Raw genomic sequence first — 23,849 nt, 5'->3', positions numbered from 1 at the left:
AAAACAGAACAAAAATTAAACATTAAATATAAATTCTTGATGAGTTTTGTGCATTCTGTGAAAATTTGAGGTTATTTCAACAAGAATTGCCAAAATTATTGACCTGTGCAATGATGTCACATTTTTTTTGGGACACCCTGTATATCTGTTCTATGTGTAATAGATAAATTAACAATCTCCACCTTTTTTAGCATCAACTGGAAAGCAAAAAGACACAATTTTTTTTACATTTATATGTATTTAAATGTAAATAAATTTAAAACTGGGGAAGTCCAACAATGAGTAAACAGGATGGGTAACCTTTCAGCACTAAACACTCAGCGTTTTCCTCCCTTAGACACACACACACACACACACACACACACACACACACACACACACACACACACACACACACACACACACACACACACACACATACTGTGTATTCCTATCCTTGTGGGGACTTACCATTGACTCCCATTCATATCTAACCCCTAACCCTTACCCTCCACCTAACCTTAACCCAGACCAAAACAATGGCTAACCCTAAAGAAACGTTTTTGCACTTTCACTTTTTTCAGTAACAACAACATGGCCAAGAAAACACTGTTTAACCTTTTAGTCCCTGAGCCCTGTTTTTGAGGCACCTCCTCCGGGGGCTGTAGGGGACCAAAATGAGGTCCCCGCAAGTGACATTGTTTTTGGTTTTCCTACAGTTGTGGGGACATTTGGTCCCCACAAGAATAGCCAGCACCTCAGCACACACACACACACACACACACTCACACACACACACACACACACACGCCATCAGCTGTGCCTGTACATCCCTTCGCCTTGACCTTCCTGCCCTCCAGTCATGTGGCCTTTCTGACTCATCCTGGTTTTAGCGGTCGGATGCCGTTAAGCAGAAGCAAAGAAAATGGCAAGAGACAAGGATTCAGAAAACAAGTGAAATAAATGCAGAAGGCGATGCAATGCCGCATTACAGATCGAAGGCGTTGACTTACAGCCGGAGTAGCTGGCATGGAAGGAAACGAAGTGCAGGTCAGTGAGAGTTGATCCATTCATGCTTTCTGTATATGAATGGGGGTGACACTGATGCGAAATGTGCTTATGTAATATGCATATTTAACTTCAACAAGCATGTTTTAAGTGCAGCATTACTCAGGGTATGAATTCTCAGACGTGACCAAAGCTTGAACCTGTCAGAGAGGAAAGCAAGAAATAATTCCCGAAATTGTTGCATGTTTTCTCAGAGAAAATGTCAGCTGTGTTGTATAATAGAAAAGGGCATTGTTCAATGATGTGTGTCCTTCATTAAAGGTCACATACAGTATAAAAGTACTCCGCCAATAAGAATATATCATTTCCAGGACATGCTGTTGTTACTGTACAAGAGAATGAACTTGACAAGGGGTACAAAGTAAAACGAAAGTGTATAGTTTACTTTTCCCTCGACTCTTCATGTGAGCTGTATGCTTCCTGAGAACATTCCTGAGAAGATTAGAGAGAAAGACGTAGATATGCCAGCGCTAAATTACCTGTTGCTTGGTACAGATTGACAGTTTCTATAAATAGTCAGTCTTACTGTATATTTGCGTGTGTATGTGTGTGTGTTTTTTTCTATGGTTCTTCACTTCTCCCTGTGGTGTATATGTGCGTGCTGATTCTCCAGTAAATATAGCTGCTAGCCAGGAGCTGCTGATGACAGCCATAATTACAAGCTGAGCCGTCCAACAGCTGAGAGTCGAGGACGAGGGGAGAGGTGTGTGTGTGTGCTAGCATGTGTGAGTGTTTGCTGAGGGGCTTATGGAAACCCTGCAGAGCTCACTGGATGTGCTGGACTCAGGATTTCACAGCAAAATGTACAGTTAGAGAGTACCCAGATAGCAAACTATGGGTGAATCAATGTTGAATCTATGTTGAGACCTAACGTCGAAATTATGCAGAAAGCGCAAGGTTGATAAAATGTTGAGTCAACGTTTGCTTTTCAACCATAAATCACACTTTACCCAGATAGCAAAAGATGTTAAATGAGTGTCTACAGATACGGACCCGTACCTGTAGCCTGTGGCCTACGGATACGGCACTTTCCCTTACCATAAATATTAATGAGACGTACATGAATATTAATGAGCTGGCTGATGAACGGGCTTTGTGATTGGCTGGTAATCCGACGTACATAAATATTAATGAGCCGGCTTGGTAATCCGAGTGATGAAGGCGCTTCCGTGATTCGAGGTGAATCTGCGTGCCGAGCCTGTCATGTCAGTCAGTTCTCTTTTCTATCATGCATAATGTCTTATAAATATCATTATCTGACTTTTTCACGGACAGCGATCTGGGGGTTGAAATCAGCACTACTATTAAAAATAGCAAAACTTTTTATTCACGTGACCCTGTTCTAATAAAGCACAAACAGCAAACAAAACAAATGGCAGAACTAACAGCAAGCAAACTACAAGTATTTTTTTACCTTCAAAAGTAGCGACAGACTATTACATATTAACAACCTAAACAAAACCCTGACGTATTTTCTACGTCTGGCAACACAGACACTGCACGTCAGTCACTTTAATGTTAGCGGACTCTGTTGAATGGCTAAGTTACATCACCACAAACAAATCTCACAATATCATAGTAAATCGAGTTTGTGGGTTTTTTTAATTCATGCCGAATTAAAGAGCTGCTCCTCACCATTCACGAGTGTTTGTTTCATATTCGACATCCTTAACTTTATCTTGTAAATTAGCGTCCGAAATTAAATGGGAACATTTGCAATGGAGTTCGTCAGCCGCTTCCACCACTGAACGCGGTAAACTACTTAATAGGAACTGGACTTCAAACAATTTATACACGGCGTCTAAAAGCGTAAAAACTGCAATGTCTAAAGTGTGAGAGGAGACGGTGTATTTTTGGTTAAATTATACAATGTTCGCCATCAGAGTCATTCATATAAACTGCCTGTAATGTGCAGCAAATAGTAGTTAACCGGCGCCAGCTCTTCAGTGACCTTAACGGGTCCGTACCTCTAGCATCAACCTTAAATCAATGTTGAATTAGGGTTAAGAAGGTTGAATTGTGGTTACGGTTGAAGACTGATGGTTGGATCAACGTTGATTCAACAACATTTTGTCAACATTGAAGTTTTTGTTTAAAAGATACCATTGAATCTACATTGCATTTTGGTTTAATTAAAATGTTTGACAGGTCAATGTTTAATTAATGTTGAATCTATGTTTGCAAACATGTAATCTATGTAAGCAAACGATGACTCAACATTTTATCAACCTTGCGCTTTCTGTATAATTTCGACGTTAGGTCTCAACATAGATTCAACATTGATTCACCCATAGTTTGCTATCTGGGTAGGATGCAAGTGGAATAATACGTTAGGACTGGCATTACTGTTGACTCCCCACAGAATGTTGAACAACTGAACAGGAAGTGGAACAATCACAGCTACAGATAGAGTAAGAAAGTGGGAGAAGAAACGGCTGGTTTGGGGTCATTTTGTCTGAAGTGTGCAGCTGAATTTAGTTATCAGCCTCAGATGGGAATGTGTATTTGCTGCAGAATGTGCAGAGCTCCAGTCCTTTCTTTTAACCCTCCTGTTGTCCTCATTTACGTGCACGAAAAAATATTGTTTCCTTGTCTAGAAAAAATCCCAAAATTCAGGAGAAAAATTCCCCAAATTTCCAAAACCTTCAGGAAGAAAATTCCAGTAATTCCTTAAAAGTTTCCCTTAAAAATTTTATTTAAAAAAATTCCCCAAATTTGTCAAGAAAATTCCTAGTAAATATTTTTTAAAAATGAGTAAAAATCTTCCCAAAAAATCCTAAAAATATCTAAAGTGATTAAATATATATATATATATATATATATATATATATCAGTAAAACCTCTAATATTCGCTTAAGAACATTCACAAAAAATCAACCAAAATCCAGTGAAATTTTCTGGATTTTGGTTGATTTTTGTGAATGTTCTTAAGAAACATTTTTAACATTTCTTTTTTTCCACCAAAAAATTTTCAAAGATTTCCCAAAAATATTGAAAATGGGGACATTAGAAGTTTCACTGTGAAAATATATATTTTTTTCCACATTTTCAAACTTTAAACAGGGTCAATTTTGACCCGCAAGACAACAGGAGGGTTAAAACTTTCCCTGTCATCACTTCCCTCTCTCCGACTTGGCAGCTGGAGCATCCTCAGTCATCTTTATGTAACCGAATGGACAAGAGCTATTCTCTGCCACGTGTTGTCCGATTATCTTGGAGGGCTAAAGATTTTGTAATTGTACCAAGCTGCCACACTTAAGGTCGGAGTGGAAGCTTGAGGGTCAATGATCTTTAAGACTCTCTTCTTCGGGATAGAGTCATATTGAGGAGGAAATCATGAATCACTTTGCTGATTGGACTCACTTTGTTCTGTTCATTTTGCAGATCACTGACTGTATCTTTGTTCACCTTTTTCCCCAGAGCTCTGTTACATTTTTATCACAAAACTTGCCTATTAGACCTTTATAGTACTTAAAGCTATCAGCTCTGCAGGCTGTGATTGATGACTGAGTTAGGTTCTGTCAGATTAAGATGATTTATGTGGCTTTAATAATATAACTGTAGGAAGTAGTTAACTTGTGTGAATCACAGCTGAAATGAGAAAGAGGCTCTTAGTCACCAAAGCTGCTGATTTGGTTCAGGATGGTGGTGATTCAGTACAGTGAGTTCACTTTGAAAATTCATTGATGAAGATTAAGTTGCACGAGTGTCACAGTCGATTGCTCACAAAAAAGAGAGTTTGCAGAATTAAAGAGTAGCGCTGAATGGAGCTCAGACGCCACCTTCCCACTTCCAAGCTCCTGTTCTGACTTTGTAAAGATGTATGAGGAGAAGGTGTCTGAAACAGTTCCATCTTCACTTCTTTTTAAGCTTCTTCTTGACTCTTTGCATCCTCCTGCCAGTTACATCTGACCACAGCTAATTTTAAGCAACAACAACTTAATCTTTTAAGTTCTTTGCCAGCTTTTCTCGATCCACATGAACAGTCGTTTCTTTTTTGTAGGTGCAGTCTGAGTGTCCTCACATTGGCACATCATCTTGGAAGATAATTTCACCAAACTGAAGCCACGAGTTCATTTTCTCGCCAAATTAGCGACTGCATGAAACCCCCTCTGAAAGCTACCTTTACCATTAACCACATCAACGAGTGAAATAAAACCCCTTCCTCTACTAATGCCAGACTGATGGATTAAAAGGGACAAGCCATTTTCTGCTCCCTTTGCTTCTTGGAAGGGCGAGCTGAATTGGATTTGTATGGACTCAGCGGAACAACATATCCGCTTATGGAGGGCATTTATGCTGGCAGGAGCACTTCAGGACGAGTCACTCTTCATAAGTCGCGCCACAGAAATGTATTTTCTCTCAGCCTCAAATAACAGCACCCGTGTTTCATGCTGTTTGTAGCTTCTGAAGGCGGAGGTGTTTGTCTTTATCGTAATTCCCCTCCGTGTAATTCAATTTGTCCGCTGACTTTTTATTTCCAGGGAAAGGTAGCTGCAGTTAAATCCACCTGAGGCAAACGGATTGGAGGGGTAACTGGGAGAAATGCCCTGTCATTATGCCGTGTAATCGATGGACGATCATACCACCACTTTCACAAACTGTTGATTTATATTTTCAGGTAGGCAGCTCATATTGTGGCTATGACAGCTATTCGTGACCGTACACAGTTTATGATGTGCAAGTGTGAAAGGCCATCGGTTACAGTAAAGTTGAAATTGAAATATCACATGCTGCTTTTCTATTTTTGTTCAGTTTAGTTTGGTACAAACTAACTGATAAAGTGCCACCACATTTAATCAAATAATTAAATTACCAAAAAAATTCATACATTGAACTTAGTGAATGGGTTCTATCCTGGTCAACAATAATAATAAAAACAGCTACATTTTTTTTAAATTTACGGTGGACAGATATGAGAGATTCGGATAATAGGGTTTAAAATGTTTGTTTTTTCTCATTTTAATGCATGTCCTTGTAGAAGTACATGCACATGAATTCTGTGGAATCACAGGAGTGCCATAATAACAGAAAAATCTGTTTTAAAAAAAGGAAATAAATGTGGAAATATAAAGAGGAATAAATAAAAAATAAGTAAATCTGTTAAAAATAAGGAAATAAATGAAAGAGTAAAATAAAATCATCTGTTAAAAATAAGGAAATAAATGTGTAAATATAAAGAGGAATAAATGAAAGAGTAAAATTAAAACATCTGTTTAAAAATAAGGAAATAAATGTGTAAATAGATAAATAAATGAAGTAAAGGCAAAATGGAAAAGCAATGCTAAAATGGAAAAGCAAAGACAAAATTGATCTTTATATTTCTCTTCATATTTACACATTTATTTCCTTAAAAAAATATTTTTATTTATTTTTTGCTCTTTATATTTACATATTTATTTCCTTATTTTTTAAACTGATTTGTTTTTATTATTCTTTTATTTATTCCTCTTTGTAGTTACACATTTACTTCCTTATTTTTTAAACAGATTTATTTTTTATTTATTCTTCTATTTATTCCTCTTTGTAGTTACACATTTATTTCCTTATTGTTTTTGACAGATTTGTGTTTTTATTTATTTTTTTATTCCTCTTTATATTTGCACATTTACTTCCTTATTTTTCCAACAGATTTATCTTTTATTATGGCACTCCTGTGATTCCATAGCAGCATCAACGGCAGTAATTTCACTTATTACACAGTAAAAACCCCAATAAAGCTAATCTACTGTGATTTATTATTGCAGACAGACGTGCACAAAGAGCAGCAGACAGGACACACTCTTGATTAACGCTCTCAGGGCGCGCACACGTACCCCAACATGCACCCGCACCCTCACCACAGGCCTGGGGGGGGGGGGTGTCATTCTTCTTCTTCTTCTCCTTCTTATTAATGCATCCACGATTGGGGTACAAAACAGCCCGACCCCGCCCTCCCCGTGACATCCTCCGCCTGTGATTGGCCGCCGCTGTTCAGGAGGAGCGCAGCGAACACAAACGGGAACGTGTGAGTGGGTTCAGTGTTTGCTCTGGACGGCACTGCAGCGGCTGTTTATCACGGAACAAAACGTCGAATCATCCTTCGCCTCACCCTGGCGGCCGGTTCAATAATCTCCAACATCGAGCTGAGATTTAAGCAGATTTATTTTTTTATCGCGAAATCTGTGCGCAACGACGCGACACAAAGCGCACTTTTCCTTTTATTTTCTTCGTTTTACGCATGGATGGAGGGGCGCAGGTAGACGGGCACAGACGCCGCTGAGGAGCCGCTCTTTGGGAAGTTTTGCAGAGGTGAGTTGAAGCAATCAGAGGCTTAAATGTGGGATTAGAGGTGTGTGGAGATCTCAGGGAAACTCCTCTCTCCTGTCTTGGGGGGGAAGGATCGCTCTCCGGGGCACTGGGTTAGTGGATCACAGCCGTGCGTGAACTGATTTCACCAAGGATGTTGCTCAGTGGAGGAGAAAAACGCACATGAACCAGTTAAAAGCTCATCTTTTATGTAATTTCCCTCTTGCAGCAACCAAAACATTGAGAGAAATGAGTGTTTTCAACCGCCTACTTGTGTCCTCCTTCTGACAAATGATGAGCTGTGAGTAATGTCTGGCATTTTCTGTTCCCTGGTGACACAGAAGTTGAAATTGAGAGAGATTTTTCCCTATTAAGCTTCTTTTACTGAGATTCTGTGTGTATTTGAAGTGCAGGTGAGACTTGAGAATGAGGAAAGAGGTGTTAAAAAAAGCCTTTCCAGGTTTGTTGAGGGTCAAAGGGCATCTATTGTACACTGAACCACCCACAGTGGATGTGCCAGCTGAGCCAGAGCAGATAAACACAGCAGCAGCAGCATTGTGTGTGAAGAGAGCAGCCCTGACTGTCAGATATTTCCAGTTGTTAGCATTTTTTCTACCTGCCAGATGGTCTACAAATCTCTTTTCTCCTCAACCTTTTTCAGCACCCAGAGAGGAGTGTGATTTCCTTGATATTTGAAAAAATAAATAAATCATTTTTAATGGCCTGCCAGCGAGAGCTGACCTTTTCTTTTCTGCTGCAGTTGATCAAAGATTTGTCAGGCATTCACACACAAGTCTTCAATTCTCAGCTGCCTCCAACATGCATGAAAAATAAAAACAACACAACAGGAAAGTGTTTACAGCGAGGCTTTTTTCCTTCTTGACTGCTCATGCTGTTTCTGAGGGGAAAGGCGTTTTTTTTCCCTCTCTAAATGCTCTTTCAGTGCTGCGCCAGGCTGACTTTGATATGGTTAAGTGGAAGTGCTTTGCTTCGCTGCCAGGCTGTTTGGGCCACGGTTAAGCCGTTTGAAGGGAGGCTGGAGACGAGGGGCTGGCGTGTTTGTGCCAAGCCGAGTCGGGCTGCAGGGATGCAGAGAGCAGCGTCTGTTCCCAGACTCTCCCTCACCTTCCCTCCACTTCACCACAGCCGGCTTTTCATTCCCTGCATCTGCTCCCTCAGCCGCCTTTCTTTTCACTTTCTCTGTCACACATGCAGATGTGAGCGCACGCACACACACGCGCTCGTTTCCTTTTCTTTCTCTCCAAAGGCTCATTAAAGGAATTATGAGTGTGCGGTTTGGAGGAAATTGAGACGCTCTGTCATTTTGTTGGGTTTTTTCCCCCAAACTACCAAAACACAACCCTGCAGTGTTGATGTGAACACAGTGAATGTCACAGGAATGTTTGTTTTTGATAGATTAGACAGTGATTTACATTATCTGCTAAGTGTTTTTCTTATTAATCATTTTGTCTGCGACGGATGCCAGTTTTCTCCGAGGTCTCAGAGTTCAAAATCCACAGTTTCATATCAGGTTATTCCATGAAAAATCAATCAGTGCCTCCATCCTGATCGCCTCAGGATCAGCTGATTTCTTTGTACACTAACTTTTTTTTAATATCTGATAAAGCCATGCAAAATTCTACCTTCATATTTTGAATATTTTCTGATTTACAGACCCTTGAAGCACCTAGGAGTGGGTTGAAATTTTGCACTTTTTAATGAGCCCTCATAACTTTAGAATTACAGGGTATAGAGACATGGAATTTTCATGGATGAACTACACACTTAAGCTCTGTTAGAAACTTTATTCTGACACATGGAATCATGGACAGAAGATGAGCCTGGTATCAAAATAAGACCTGTCATTTGCTATAACCTCTTCTGACCGTGCATCTTTCTTTCATGGCAATACGACCCTTGAAAATTCACCCAAAATGCACTTTTTAAAAATAGTCTTACACACATGCAATTCTAACTTTTAATACTCCATGTCATAGACAGTAAACCGGTGCAGTTTTTGCTGTTGAAACTAGGATCTACCCCATGATGTTGAGGCTCAAAGTGGGTTTGTAAAAAATTGTCATGAGCAAAACTGAGATTTTGGCTTCAGATTGTGACACCTGGAGTGGATGTATATTAGAGTTGGTTGCAGTTTTTAACAGAGCTCAAATGTGTTTTTCATTCCTGAAAATTTCATGTATCCTTTTCCTGTACTTATGAAGTTACAAGGGCTCAAAAACGCTGTAAAAAGTGACCCTTGAGCTACTTCAAGAGGCTGCAACTTGTTAAATATTTCTAGTGTGGAGGTAAAATTTTGAACGGCTTCATTAAATATAATAAAGTTATTACACCTATAAGAGGAAAGCAGTGAAACTTCACATCTGAGAATCTGTAACAGAAAAAAATATATAATTTTTTGCTTGAAAAAACATCATTGGCATAAATAGTTCTAATTTACATGGATTATCATCGATAGAATTTTCTCCAGAGCAGCATATGATCCGCCTACATCAAATCAGATCTTCATCATCAGCTCAAAACTCTGGTGACAACAGTGACAGGTGCACAAATTTACATTTTAGCAAACCTTGAGGCTTATCATGTCAGGGCTTGTCACGTCTTCAAACCATTCTCTGGAGTAGAACAGACACATAGTTTGAAGGAAATGTCTGTTACAAATTTTCATCGCCTTATCTTTGTCGCCTTGTTTGGAAGTTGTTATTAAACTTCCAGTGCATGAGTCAGAGATATTTAGATCGATGCTGTGGTAGAAGATAAAGACAAACAGTTTCCCTGTTGAGACGCCGGATCGGTTTATGAGCTTTCCTTTTATCGACTTATCAATTATTATTTCATCATGTAGTGTCTGGCATGGCAAATTCAATAGAAGCATGTACTTTGTAAATACCAAACCAAAAGCAGAGAAATCTGACCGGAACGTTCTTTGTGCGGGCCGCTGTGATAACTATTTTAGCGCTTTAAAGTCTATCGACGTCTCACACATGGAGCACTTGACCTTTTCCTTTCCATGAACACCCACTTGCACTTCTCGGGGATTTGAATGTCTGTGTGTGTGTGAGTTATGTGGGTGTGTGTGCGTGTGCACGTGTGTGTGTGTGTCACTGCATATGTCTTTCCATCTGCGAGCATATGTGTGGTTTTTTTGGGGAGAAACGAAGGCCTTGCATTCTTACAGGAGGAGTGCCTCCATAAAGTTTTCACAGCTGATAGTTATTTCTTTAGGAGTGGAGGCTGCAGAAAGTTTAAAGCGCTCTGCCGGGACGTGGAGAGAAATGATTACATTCGGAGGCTTTTCACCGCTCTGAATGCATCTACGAGAGTTTAGACGACTTCAATGATGAAGATAAATCTCCTGCTGAGTTTTCAGATTTCCAAATTTAACTCGACCCCGAGTCTGCGTCGGCTTCGATAGAACTCCGTAACTTGCAAGAGGTTGATCTTGTTCTGCTTCTTTGATGCAACTTTAACGCTCCCTGTGGGGAAATTGGGTCATTGTGTTCACTGGTATAGAAGACAGTTGTTTTGATACGTCTGTCACCGTGCTGGGATTATTTTAGAATCCAAGTTGTAGAAAGTGTGCACTATGTTATCCATCATTTACAGAGTTGATAGTGACAAAGCCCCATTTAGGTGGTGGTTTAACCCTCGTGTCGTCCTGCAGGTCAAAATTGACCCATTTTACAGTTTGAAAATGTGGGAAAAATATCTATTTTCACAGTGAAACTTCTGATGTCCACGTTTTCAACATTCTTGGGAAATCTTTGAACTTTGCTGGATTTTGGTCGATTTTTTTGTGAATGTTCTTAAGAAAATATCAGACGTTTTACTGATATATATGTAGTCACTTTAGATATTTTTAGGGTTTTTGGGAAGATTTTTACTCATTTTTTAAAAAATATATACAAGAATTTTCTTGCCAAATTTGGAGGAACTTTCAAGGGAAACTTTTAAGGAATTATTGGAATTTTCTTCCTGAAGGTTTTGCAAATTTTCAGAACTTTTGGGAAAATTTTTTTTGCTGAATTTTTGGATTTTTTTTTCAGACAAGGAAACAATACTTCTTGGTGCCCGTAAATGAGGACAACAGGAGGGTTAAAGACACCGGAGTCAGATAAAGCTGCCGCCCTGCCAGCTCTGAGTCAGAGGTTATCTGGTCTTGATATGAGGCTCTGGCCCCTGCTAGCCTGTCCCAACATGTTGTACCCGACAATCAGCAGGGGGGTGGTATGAGGTATTTTATGTTTGTAGGGAATTTCTGGTGTCAAGAAGGTGAGTTGTAGGCTGTTGCTTTGGGGTTAAGTGGTATGTGGAGGGAGGGCCGGAGTCGGGTGAGCTGGGACAGACAACTGGAAAGAATGAGGAGTGGTGGGAGATTGTATCCTTGGGGTGGGGCCTTCAAGTCGGAGAGGCGAACACTTTTAGCCTGACTAGCAGAACGGTTCTAATAGCTGGGACACGCATCTCAGCTCGTGGGTAGATTTTGTGCATGCATTTGTGTTGCATCAGGTTGACTCTACAATTTTAGTGCAATACTTAACCATTATTGGATGAAATGCATCAAAAATTGGTTATTACCCCATCGAAGTGAAATGTAATCATTGATATTAACCCTTTACCTACATCTAGAGCTGTTACCAGTCATTAAAGTCACACTTTGTTCGCATGCTAACACTTAAGCCTCTGAACAGCAGTTTCTAGTCTAGTAAGTCTTCATGTTTTACAGTTTCTGGCTCTGGTAAATGTTGTAACTTTTGGTGATTGCTTTTCAAACTAACTTGTGGGTTTTTGAGGTTCAAAGGGTTAAACTGATCAAAAGTTCTAGACACTGATCAGCATGTTGGAACTGTTAGCATGAGCCAAATCCATAAATCAGCATCCAACATTAGCCTAGTAGATAAAATATTAGCTTTGTGCTAAATATTAGCTTGCAGACATATTGATATTGCAAGTATCAATCACGCTGTAATTGTCAGTGTCATCAAGTTTCCATGCTGAGCCCGCAGCCTCACAGAACTGCCGCTGTAGATGCTTCATCTTGCTTTGCGAGGTGAGATGAAGCCAGGAGTTGAGAGGTAATATTAAAGGATAGAGAAGTCAGTCTTGTTTGCGCTCTGCTGGCCTCACATGCTCTCTGATTTTCCTTGTTTGTCAAAAAGACGGACTGAAACGAAAGCATCAGTCGGGACAGCGCTGCTTAAACACAGAGGTTGCAGAAGTTGCTGCCAGTTCTATCACATGGAAGTCACCACACTGAGATGCAAACACATTTGTTGTGCAGAGTGGAAGCATGCACATGTCTTTGAGTGTTTTTTTGTCTCCTGACAGCACGAGTAAGAAGCAGCGATGTATGAATAACGATAAGCGGAACAATTATGTGCTGCTAATGGACTAATGAGTGCCCGGCTCAGAGTGCTGGCTGCTCTCCCACATGGGCTTTCCATCTTTATTATTATTTTTTTTTATCACTTCCCCCCCCCCCTCTGGTTCTCCCTCCACTCCCTTTCCATCTGTCTCCCTCCTCCTCCTCCTCCTCCTACTTTCCCTCCATAGATACAGACAAAGAATTTATGGAAGGGAGTTTGAACCTATCCTCACCCTTCCTCCCGTTGTCTCTGAGCAGATCAGCTTCTCCGGTCTCTCTGCTGGTGGAGGTGTTCCCCGTTAATTCTCACCACCCCCCCACCACCACCACCACCACCAAGAGGCGACACACATGCACCAAATGCTCCCCACTGGACGTCACCGGTGACACATGATACTTGCTGAACACCTCTGTTCCGGAGCAGCTGGGAGTTGTAGCGGCATTATGATTGCCATAAGCGTTTTACGCCCCCTAAGCTGATAATCCGTCTGTTTTGGTATTTCTCTGTGCAGCGTCCAGCAGCTGGAAGAGACACAATTTGGTTCTGTATGTCTGTTTCTTTGTTTTGATGGCAGCACACAGATAACAGATTGGTGACACATCCGGTGCCAGCAGCCCTGACAGTTTCCCTCCGAGTGACTGGTAATAAGTTGTACATGTGCTGTCAACATTTGTGCGCCGCTGCGACGGATCCCTCGGCAGCAACCGGCGCTGCTCTCATCTTTCCTGCCTCCTCTCTCTGCTTGTTTGTGCATCATGTTTGTTGTCTCTACTTGTGCAGATTTTGTTTTACACTCAGAATATGAAGTGCAGCGCCGCCATCAAAACTTTGTCCCAGACATCTGTGCGACTTCTTCAGAGGAGAGCTGTTTGCACCTGTGTGATCGGTTTCTTCTGGAGTAAAATCTGTGTGTTTTTTTCTTTGTAAAGCACCGGGAAGTGGGTGTTCCCATTACCCAGCTGCCTCGGGGTGGCCGTGACACACAGCTGTGTGATGGCAGATGAATTGGAAAGGAGGAGGAGGGGAGTAATGATACCGCTGCTTCATCCTGAGGGGGAGCCGTTGTGAGGGTGACTGTTCACTCTTTGAAGTGTGCTGCTCATCCAAAATGTGTCCTTAAAGGTCAGAGCCGCTCGGTGTGGCTCATGATGATGGTTTGGTGCCTTCGTTACCCAGAAACGTCACTGTTGTAGCTGGACGGGACTCTAGTTATTGCTGAAATGCTTAGTTGATCAAAATTAGTCTTCCTACATTTTGAGAATCCAGTCATATTTTTGAAAAGGGTGCTGAGCTACTACTTTTTAATGGAGTGTTCGAATGTGAGACATTTAGCATGGGAACAGTAGGATCGAACATATTTGCAGCTTGACACTTGCCTAAAAAAGCCTTGCTTTAGACATTGTTAGCATGGCATATGGTGTTTTTTTTATATGCTGGAGTGAAATAAGCTGATTACACCATCGCTGAGCATTTCCACCGAGAAACTGCAGTCTACCAATTTCAATCTGAAAAACACAAATTCAAACTTCCAGGTTTTCATGAGTAAGAAACCCAAGGAACTGATCTGGTCAAATTGCAGGACAGGCTGTCTGTATCATTCCTCTTCTTCTTTGGAGTTGTAGGTGAGCTGGTGTGCTCGAGCTACGGTGAGTGGTAAAAGAGTAGGTGAGACTTTATTGATCTGTGCAGGTGTAGAGTTAAATTTTAAGGCAGGAAGTGGTTATTTTCATGTAACTCAGATGCACAGAAATTAGTGTTTTGGGTTAAATCAACGACTAGAGAGGAACTAGCTTTAAAAAAAAACATTGCAAACAGAGCAGACTACAGTGGAAATGTTACCAAGGTGGACTAAAAAGTGATGGACATGCTCACTGTGTTGACGTATGAAACTACCATCGGTAGTGTTGGATGTTTGATTCTCAAAATGTTCAAAGAACAGACGGACAGAAACAGATTCCTTCATTTATCAGTGAGATTAAATTACCCAAGAGCCTCTCTTCCAACAGTTCAGTCATCATACTGATGTATTATTGCAGCTCCCAGTGTTAGATGCGTAGTTTTATTAATTTTTTGCCACGTTGAAGTGATGGAGCAACAACTTTTATTACTATTATTATTAATCCTGTCGAAATAATAATAATAATAATGATTGTTAGAGTTTAAGTGGCTGTTAAATCATAGCCATCAGTGTGTGTTTTGTTCAGTTCATTCATGAATACATTTAGATAAATAGATTGATTCCTTACGTTTTTCATCTTTTTAGGGAAAATTTATACTTTGCAGTTGGCTTAATGTTTGTGTTTTGGGGTTGTGGGAGGAAACCAGAGCTTCCTGCGGAGAACACAGACCTCCATACAGAAAGGCCCGGGGTGATGAAGGTGGAGGTGTTTCTGCGAGGCTGCGTTTTTTAATAACCGAACCACTGTGCTGCCCTAAGAAGGAAGAGGGAGTTGGGGGATGTGAGGGTGAGGAAAGGGGGCGACGTTGATAGAATAAAGGTTAGAGGGATAATACAGGGAGAGTGGGGGTGGGGGAGATGGAGGAGGGGGATTGAGGGTAGGGGCTGTAGGGGGAGGATGGGGGATGTGGGTGATAGATGAAGGATGGGCGAGTGGGGAAGTGATGAGATTGATTAAAGGCAGAGGAATAATACAGACGAGGTGGGGAGATGAGGGTGAAGGAGGAAGAGGAAGGGGGAGCAGCATCCTCTACCTCCCTGTTACTGTCACTTTCTGCCGTGGAGCCAGATGCTCCTGTTTTTCTCCACCTTGTCCTTCTTTTTTTGGAAGACTTACTTTAATAAAACAACCAAAAAAATACAATGAGATTGTACAAAGAGCATTAAAAGAGTGCAGAGCTGGCAATGAGAACACTATTCTAGATGGAAATGTCTACGGTTGGAGTTTTGTTCTTGTGATATGATCTGAAGTGATAAATTACACTTGAGGTTATTCAGCTGCACATTCCTACTCGCATTAATGGCAGTACATGCATGAAAGAAATAAAAGAGAATGCGTTGAGGTGAAGGACAGGGATCACTGCTAGTATCTGAGTGGCGCTTGACCCTTTTTTGCGTGTCACTCTCATCGTCCAATTTATGCTGACACACTGTTAAAAAAGCGGCAATAAACAGGGCAGTAATCCATAGAGAAGAGGCCAGTGAGACCAGATGTGTGTTATGTGAACAGCTGTGTGTGCAGAGGTCAGGCAGGTGAATGAGTTTGTCGCTACAGTGGATGACGGTGCAGCCAGAGCTGATCTGCAGCATCCACAGATGTGCAGCGTCTGAATCATCCTCGTTAATGTGGCCGTCTCCAACTTCCTACTACATTTCTTCACATCACAAATCTCTGCTGAGCTGCACCGCCTCCTAAAATCGAAATAATCAACCCTGAACTTTAAAGTAAGTCAAGTCTGCTTTTTATGAAGTGTTTAATTTCCAGTCTAATGCTTCACAAGTGTTCGCGGTTGCGGAGCTGGAGAATGTCCTTCACGGCTCGTCAGTGACCCGCTCCCTGCTGAGGCTTCACTCCAAGCAGCACGACATTTTCCACAGTTAGATTAAATATGAAAGTGTGAAACCGCAGTTTAGGGAGCGAGAGGAACAATCGTCCCCTCCGGTGTATTTTGCTGTCTGGGAGAAACTCATTCCAAGGACATGTTTTTCTTGTCTTGTCATTTTCATTTCTTGCTTTTTCTTCGACATTTGTGTATTTTCCCTTCGGTTATTGTTGTTGTGTTGTTAAGAATTTAGAAATGGTTTAGTCAGGGCTACAGAAGGAACGAGTACAAACAGAAATCGTGACAGAGCGCTCAAAGATAGCTGTGAGAGACAGTGTGCATTTATTATTGTAGTAGGAATTATATATAACCAGGAAGCACGTGGTCCCTGGATGTAGGGCATAGTGTGTTTATTTGGCTGCTGCGGTAGAAAAAATGTGTACAATTGTAGTATAAATTGCCATTTTCTACAGTTTTTACACATTTCTGCCCTCGATAAACTGTCTTTGCATCCGACCATCTTGGCCTGTACTTCATAATTCCCTAGTTTCTAGAAATGTGTTTCCAAATTACAAATGTGGCAAAACTTTCAGCCCCATCACATTGAATTGTGACAAACTCCGTAGCTGACCGGCTGTTTTTTCACGGTCAGCTCATTCACACGGAGCTGTACGACACTCGGAGTTTGCATTAACGCAGTAGCTGCTATCAGTGGAAAGAATGTTGTCTTTTCCCGCTAAAAATAACAAATGAAGCTAAAATAGCTGTCGTAATCCAGTCTGTATGGTAACTGCATTCCAGGGCTGCAGCATAGGTGGTCATTTTCAATCAGACGTGCTCATAATGGAAAAATAACAGAAGTAGGAAACTGGCTGGCCCAAATGCCAGGAATGCTAGTATTTCAACCAGACCTATTGGAGTAATATGCATGTTGTACTGGGAAGAGGAAAGATGGAAAAGAGGACGGTATTCCGGTCTAAATAGTTAAAATCGCTGCCAATGCAGTTTTATGAATTTAAAACTTTTATTTTCTTGTTAGTTGCTGTCATTTTTTACATCAATGTTACAGTGCAAAAATATAGCGGCGCCTCGAAAATCTGCAAAGTAGCGACCATATTAATTTAAGTTTTTATATATATTTTAAAGCTTTATAAACCCTCCACACACGCCGCAGAGCAACACGATGTGCAGCGACCAGATGTCTATGTGAAATAGACAAGGCCAGATGCTAAATGCTGCTACACATGGGAGACCGGAGAGACTGATGCTGAGCTAATCATCACCCAACGCTGTACGCTACTCATTTTATTTTGGTTAAATATTCTTGTAGGAGCCGATGACCGTGTTACATTATAAATACGAACCAATCTTTGTCCAGGCAGGTGTTCCGACCAGAAGGAAAAACAGTTTTGACCATCAAAGAAGCCGGTAATGATAAATTGTTTGTTTTAGATAGGATAGCGACTGTTGGGCTACAGTTGTTTGGAGCAATAAAGCACAGATTATTGGAACCACAAGCATTTGTCTCGGGCTGTCTTCGTCAGATGTGGTAAAGTTTGTCGGCGTGGCAGCTTTTTAACCCTTTAAGCTTCAGTCAATTCCAGCCGTTTTCAGTACAAAAAATCGCTAATATTCTATTTTTAAATAAAAAAAATTACGAAAAATACAGGGAATATTGGACGCGCATCGGGAGGTGCATTTCCTTGAAAACGACCGATTCGGGGATTTTATACCGACTTCAGGACATGTTTTGGACAAAATATTTTACTGGCTTGTGTCATCTGGATGTAAAAGGTTGGATTATGGCCGTTTTTTGTGGAATCTTTTTTTTGTGTGTGTGTAATAATAAACCCGGAAATGTGAGTCGCGCTGTGTGCGTTGAAGCCGTGTATAGAGAACGGATGGATAAATATTTGTTTTTGTCGGACAAATGTGTTTTTCTCACCCGCTGTGGTAATCGCATCTGAAAGTGGTTTATAACGGCGGATTCATGAGAATCTAAGCTTTCCATCGGCGTATAGTGTTTGTATAATCGCGTTTGCACCCGTCGGACATTCTTGAAATTCCTATGCAAATTAGTAGGTGTACCGCCGGTGGTACACTGAAGCTTAAAGGGTCCTGGTGAAGCATCTCAGGGGCCTCAAACATTAGTTTAGACTGTACAATTCTTGTAATATGTTTTATTTAATATTTTTTCTAATCGTTTTACATTGTTTTATTGTGTTTTTCAGATTTAGTCAGCCTAGATTGGTTCAGTGTTATGTTGTCAGGACCGTGAATGTGAAGTGTGTTTGATGACTTCCTGCTACATTTTCTGTGCGTGTCAAAATAAAAGCATCTGCTAGTTGTAGAGTGCTTTAAATGCAGACATCCTTTCTGAAGTGCCATTCTTCAATGCAGCTGGCCACAATAGTACATATAAATAAACCTAGACATTGCAAAATCCCGTGATGTAGCGAAAAATCCCCGATACTAAATACAATTAAAAAATCCGCGATATACTCAGACTGCGATATGTCGAGGGACCACTATGTTCCCACTTCACTTCAGAGATGATTGAGGAAAGTGTTTGTTTTCTTTCTCTCAGTGTCGCCACAACAAGGTATTATGGGACATGTAGGATGTTGTTCAGAGCTACAAAGCAGCGCTCTCCGCCTTCGACTGTTACAAATCTGTGGCACCTCAGATGAAACCAAACACCACTGATGGGTGTGAAACTGCAGGTGGTCTCAACCTCCAGCCAACACAAACTCAACAGCGAGCATGCTCTGAGTTTATAAAGTAACATTAATGCTGCGGCTGTGCAGAAATGATGTTGTCACGGCGCTGCTTCATTTAGCTGCAGCATTTAATGACTTTGTTGTCATGAACAGACACCAAAGTCAGCAGGAGACCCATCATGTGCTTATGCTTTAAGCCCTTGTCTGTCAGCTTTGTACCATCTAATGTATAAATATCAAAAAAAAATAATCTTGGAGACCATTAATCTGGACGGTGCATTTACTGCTCTGGCTTACAGTTCTCACAAGTGATTACACGCTGCTCTCCGCTGCTGAAATGTCAGCAGCAGCTGCCTGAATGTAACTTCAGTGCAGACACGCCTCACTTAATCTGGTCATCTGCGCATTTAAATGCCACTCCACATCCTGGCCTTAATTTTTTTTGCTGCCTCACGAGGATACTGATGACCTATAATTAGAATAGAGTGACTATAATCACATCTTAACGACATGTAGAGGTAATCTGAACACACACTCTCTCTCTCTCTCACTCACACACACACACACACACACACACACACACACACACTGGGGTCTGAAGAGCAGGAGGTGCCACTGGGGAAATGTCACTGAGGTGGAGAGAGGAACATAAAGAATACTGATTACCTGCACTGATTGAGGCGACATGTGAAGGAATCAGGATTAGATGAGGCCAAGGTTAGTCTGATCTGTGGCCATTTCAGAAAATTTGATGCTGGATTTAATGTTTGTGTGCGTGTTTATCTGCTGCAGCGTATCTGGCCTGTCTCGTCTTTCATGTGATGGAGTTGGCACTGACCTCCTCTCATACACATAAACACATCCCTCTGCAACATTTAGGTCTCAGTCAGTCCCATAATAAACTTGTTGAACTGTGTCAGATGATCAGCTGAGTCTTCCTATGATTTATAGAGTTCAGCCGGTTCAGTTCCGACCCAATAAAGCTTTGGTTGTTTATTTAGTAAATCAGTCATCATGGGAGGATGTCTGAGATCAGAACAGTCGGACTAATTAGGTCGAGGTTTTGGGCAGCTTGATTATTTTTGGACAGGGAACATACTGCTACCCAGGAAGTACTGTCCAACTCAAATAAACAAAATAGTTGTTTTAAACTTGGCATTTTGAGAAATAGATTGTTTGTTGTCTTCAATATGAGCAGACGCCCTGTATATAGTCTTGAAGCTACGCTAAGTCATCCTTCTGATCCCACAAACCCACCACTGCACTTGAAAAGTATGGAGTATCTTTAGAAAAATGTCTGAAGGTACATGAACTAAATCATATTGTTTCATTAAATTTAACCACAAATAAGCTCAAAATCACTTTTTCCTGCTTATCTCTTTAAAACATTTTACAAAAGAAACATTGCTCCAACCACATTTTGTAAAAACAACAAAAGTTCAGAGACTTTTCAGCTGCGCTGGGCTGAACTGCAGGCTGTGTACGCAGAACCGATAAGAGACAAGAATGGAAAAAAATACATTTAAGTCAAAAAATACCTCCAGTATGTAATCACTGTTGCTTTTCCAGTATTGGTAACATCTGTGGGTATGTAGAAAAATGTTGCACATGTTGAGTCCAAGTTTTTTCAACTTTTATAACTTGCATAAGCAAAGAAATCCAGTTTTATTTATTTATTTATTTATAACATTTGTGGCATTTTAACATTGTTCTATTGGACTGAAGACGTTTTTGAATTCTCTCTCCTTCTCGTCTTGTTTGTGCTGTTTCCATAGAGGTCTTTTTATTGTAGTGAAAATGAACCCACACTGATTAAAAATGTAGCAGAAAAATGCTCAGAAGCAGCTTTTAGTGGAAAGGGTTAAGCGACTGTTGGTGGAAGCTTCCTGTTTTCTTGTCTCACTAGTCATTCCAAACACCTAAGTAGGAATCAAATCTGTGGCCAAATTCACTTTGTACTTCCTGTTTTTACCTCTTTTGGGTTTCTTGTGGTGACTTGTGAACGGGATCATTAGCTACTTTGTCTTCTCCGTGTGTTACTTTGCTGTGTTTGTCATTCGTCTGAGTTTATTCAAGAATTTTCTGCCATTGTGATCATTCAGCAGGACATCTGTAAAAAGGCTTTGTGAACATTTGTTAGACGACTGTTGACTGATTTTTTTTTTTTTTGTGTGTGTGCCTGAGGTGCACTTACTACATACGGGCGTCACACAGGACGTATTGAAACTTCTGTACTGTCCATTGTTTCCTTTGTGTGATGGGATTCCTGGAACAGTGAACCGGTGACTCTGTAGTCAGAGCCTAAAAATGTTGTTTATGATCCTACGGGTGATGGAGCAGTAAGTCATAACAGGGTCTCTGTTCTCAGGTTTAAAGATTTTGGTGAATTCCTGACTGTCACCAGATCAAGTTATTTACAGCATCTTCTACATGCTGATAACCAGCAGGAGATTAGTTTACACTGACAGGCAGCTCTTCTCCGGGTTTAATATCGTTTGCTTATATGTACTGTATGAATGCCACGTTCTTAGTGTGACTTAAGGCAAAAACTAACCACTAAAGCTGCATTAATTGGTGTTTTTATCCACTTGAAAAGAAGCTATAAACACAGCACTGAGATATTAACAACTTTTAAGTTGATAGGGTTCAGAGTTTTGCAAGTGTTGGAATGCACATCTAATGGTCTGTTTTGGTCTTCTAAGGACAATTTCTGACTCTTCGGCTGTTAAATACTTCATTATTTTCTCCAACGAGTCACTAATTGTGTCTGACAACAAGCTCAAGGACCTTAAAAAGCTCTGTAGACCTGAAGGGAAATATAGTCAGGGGAGGTTTCTTTGTCGCTATAGTGACACTGATTATATGCACATAGCATTTTGATCAATTGTTTGTAGAAAAAAAGCTATAATAGCAGCTTTAATTTCATGAAATTTTACATTGACTGTGGGACGTTCTAGCTCAAAACATTCAAATTTTAGAACAATCTCTGATTTGCCTGATATATTTATGTTGGACAGATTTTTAAATTGAAAAATATTAAAAGATTGATTGTGAGTGTCAATGTCAGCTTTATTTATATAGCACATTTAAAAAGCCTATGGCCAACCAAAGTGCTTAACAGTAAAATAATCATCAACAATGAAAAATAATAAAAGCGAAACAATAAAACAGGTAAAATTTTCTTAATTTTTGGACAGCCACTTTGAAGAACTAGAACTCTCTTATGCTTGGATTAGCCAAAGTAGTAATATTTTTGTGCTCAAAGTCTATTAACAGTGTTATTTTATCTTTTCATTTCCTAGGAAAGTGTTTTATCTAACTTTTCAAATTGGTAGTGTCTACAGATACGGACCTGTATCCGTAGCCCACAGGCTACGGGTACGGCGCTTTCCATTTGCCAGACAGATACGGACCCGTACGCGAGTCTCGCGGCTCAAGAAGCTGCTAACCACTGCAAACTGTTGAAAGGTAAGCTAAGGTTAAGGTTAGGGTTAGTGTTAGGGTCAGGTTTAGGGTTCGTACCTGTAGTACCGATGCTACGGGTCCGTACCGCTAGCATCTACCAGGAGTCACGTGACCAGATCTCGCGTATCTGATTGGCAAATGGAAAGTGCCGTATCCGTAGTCCACAGGCTACGGGTACGGGTCCGTACCTCTAGCAACAACCTTTAAAATTTTACAGACACCAAAGTTTTGAGCAGATCGGAGGTGGTCGAGCAGAAGGCCTCTGATGATTTGAGACGTAATGAAATGTGTTGTAGAGGTATTATGTTTCTGTTCAAAGTTAAAATGAACTCTTCAAACTTTCTCCCCGTTTGATCCCTTTATAGCGCTTGCTGGCAGTGAAAACTCTACGGGCTGTTCTGCAAGTCATCCCATTATTCCAGGCATTTCACTGCCACCTCACAAGGCAACATTTTCCTGCTCCACGCTGTCGTCTTAAAGCAAATTCACTCTCTGCCTTTTAGGGGTTTTTGAGACGCCTTTTTAGTAGAGATGAATAAAAACTCCATCCTCAAGAGGAACTTAGACTTCTTCTCCTCAGAGCTGAGGATAATGAGGCTCCCGGTTCCTAAAGTCCTTTTGCTCTTGTAAAAGTAGCTCTAAACTGCCAAATCCTGAATTCAGCTAAGAAGCAATATCACAAGCTTTACAGTGTAGTAGTGTAGATCTGCATGTGCATCGCTCTGGTGGTACTTTCCATGAAGTTAACTGTGGTTTTGCGTCTCTGTGTGTGTTCTGCAGATTTGTCAACGTCATACTTCACCTGCAGGGATTTTTGGATTTAAAACATGTTCTTTCCAAGAAGGTTTATGGGACATATGATGAAAGAGGCATGAGAACGTGTTGCCTCTCATCCCAAAACGAGGCATATATGCCTCATGCATGCAAGGAATGATCCGTATAATGTGTAATTTTGTCTCATTTGAAGAAGCTTTTCATTTACATGCAGATGTTTTGCAGTGTAACAGGAGCGCTCCAAGTAGACGAAAGCAGAACTACCTCCTCTTTAATTTTAATTACATTAGCGACGCTTGAGAAGATCATTGCAGATTAACCCTCCTGTTGTCCTGCGGGTCAAAAATTACCCGGTTTAAAGTTTGAAAATGTGGGAAAAAAATATTTTACACAGTGAAACTTCTGAAGTCTGCATTTTAAACATTTTTGGGGAATCTTTACACGTTTTTTGGTGGAAAAAAGAAATGGTAAAAAATGTTTCTTAAGAAACATGAATGTGAATGTTCGTAAGAAAGAATCAGAAGTTTTACTGATATATATGCAATCACTTCAGATATATTTTGGATTTTTTTTTTAGATTTTTACTCATTTTTTGAAAATATTAAAAAAAAGTTTCTTGCCAAATTTGGGGGAGTTTTTTGTTTTGTTTTGTTTTTTTTTTTAAAGAAAA

At 40.5% G+C, this 23,849-nt stretch overlaps 1 protein-coding gene across 3 annotated transcripts in view; it reads left to right on the top strand.

The window, feature by feature from the left end:
* ripor2 (RHO family interacting cell polarization regulator 2) overlaps positions 1-23,849 on the top strand; it is an 87,123-nt gene that overhangs the window by 20,135 nt on the left and 43,139 nt on the right. Inside the window, exon 1 of one of the 3 annotated variants that reach the window (XM_022202322.2) lies at positions 7,036-7,338. The exons of the other annotated variants lie outside the window; for them this stretch is intronic. The gene's annotated coding sequence lies outside the window, so the exon portion shown is untranslated. Of the gene's footprint in view, positions 1-7,035; positions 7,339-23,849 lie in introns of those variants that run through there. 3 annotated transcript variants of the gene reach the window in all.

This window comes from Acanthochromis polyacanthus, chromosome 11 (assembly GCF_021347895.1).
Source record: "Acanthochromis polyacanthus isolate Apoly-LR-REF ecotype Palm Island chromosome 11, KAUST_Apoly_ChrSc, whole genome shotgun sequence".
Taxonomy (NCBI): Eukaryota; Metazoa; Chordata; class Actinopteri; family Pomacentridae; genus Acanthochromis; species Acanthochromis polyacanthus.
This window is presented reverse-complemented; position numbering and strand designations above follow the sequence as displayed.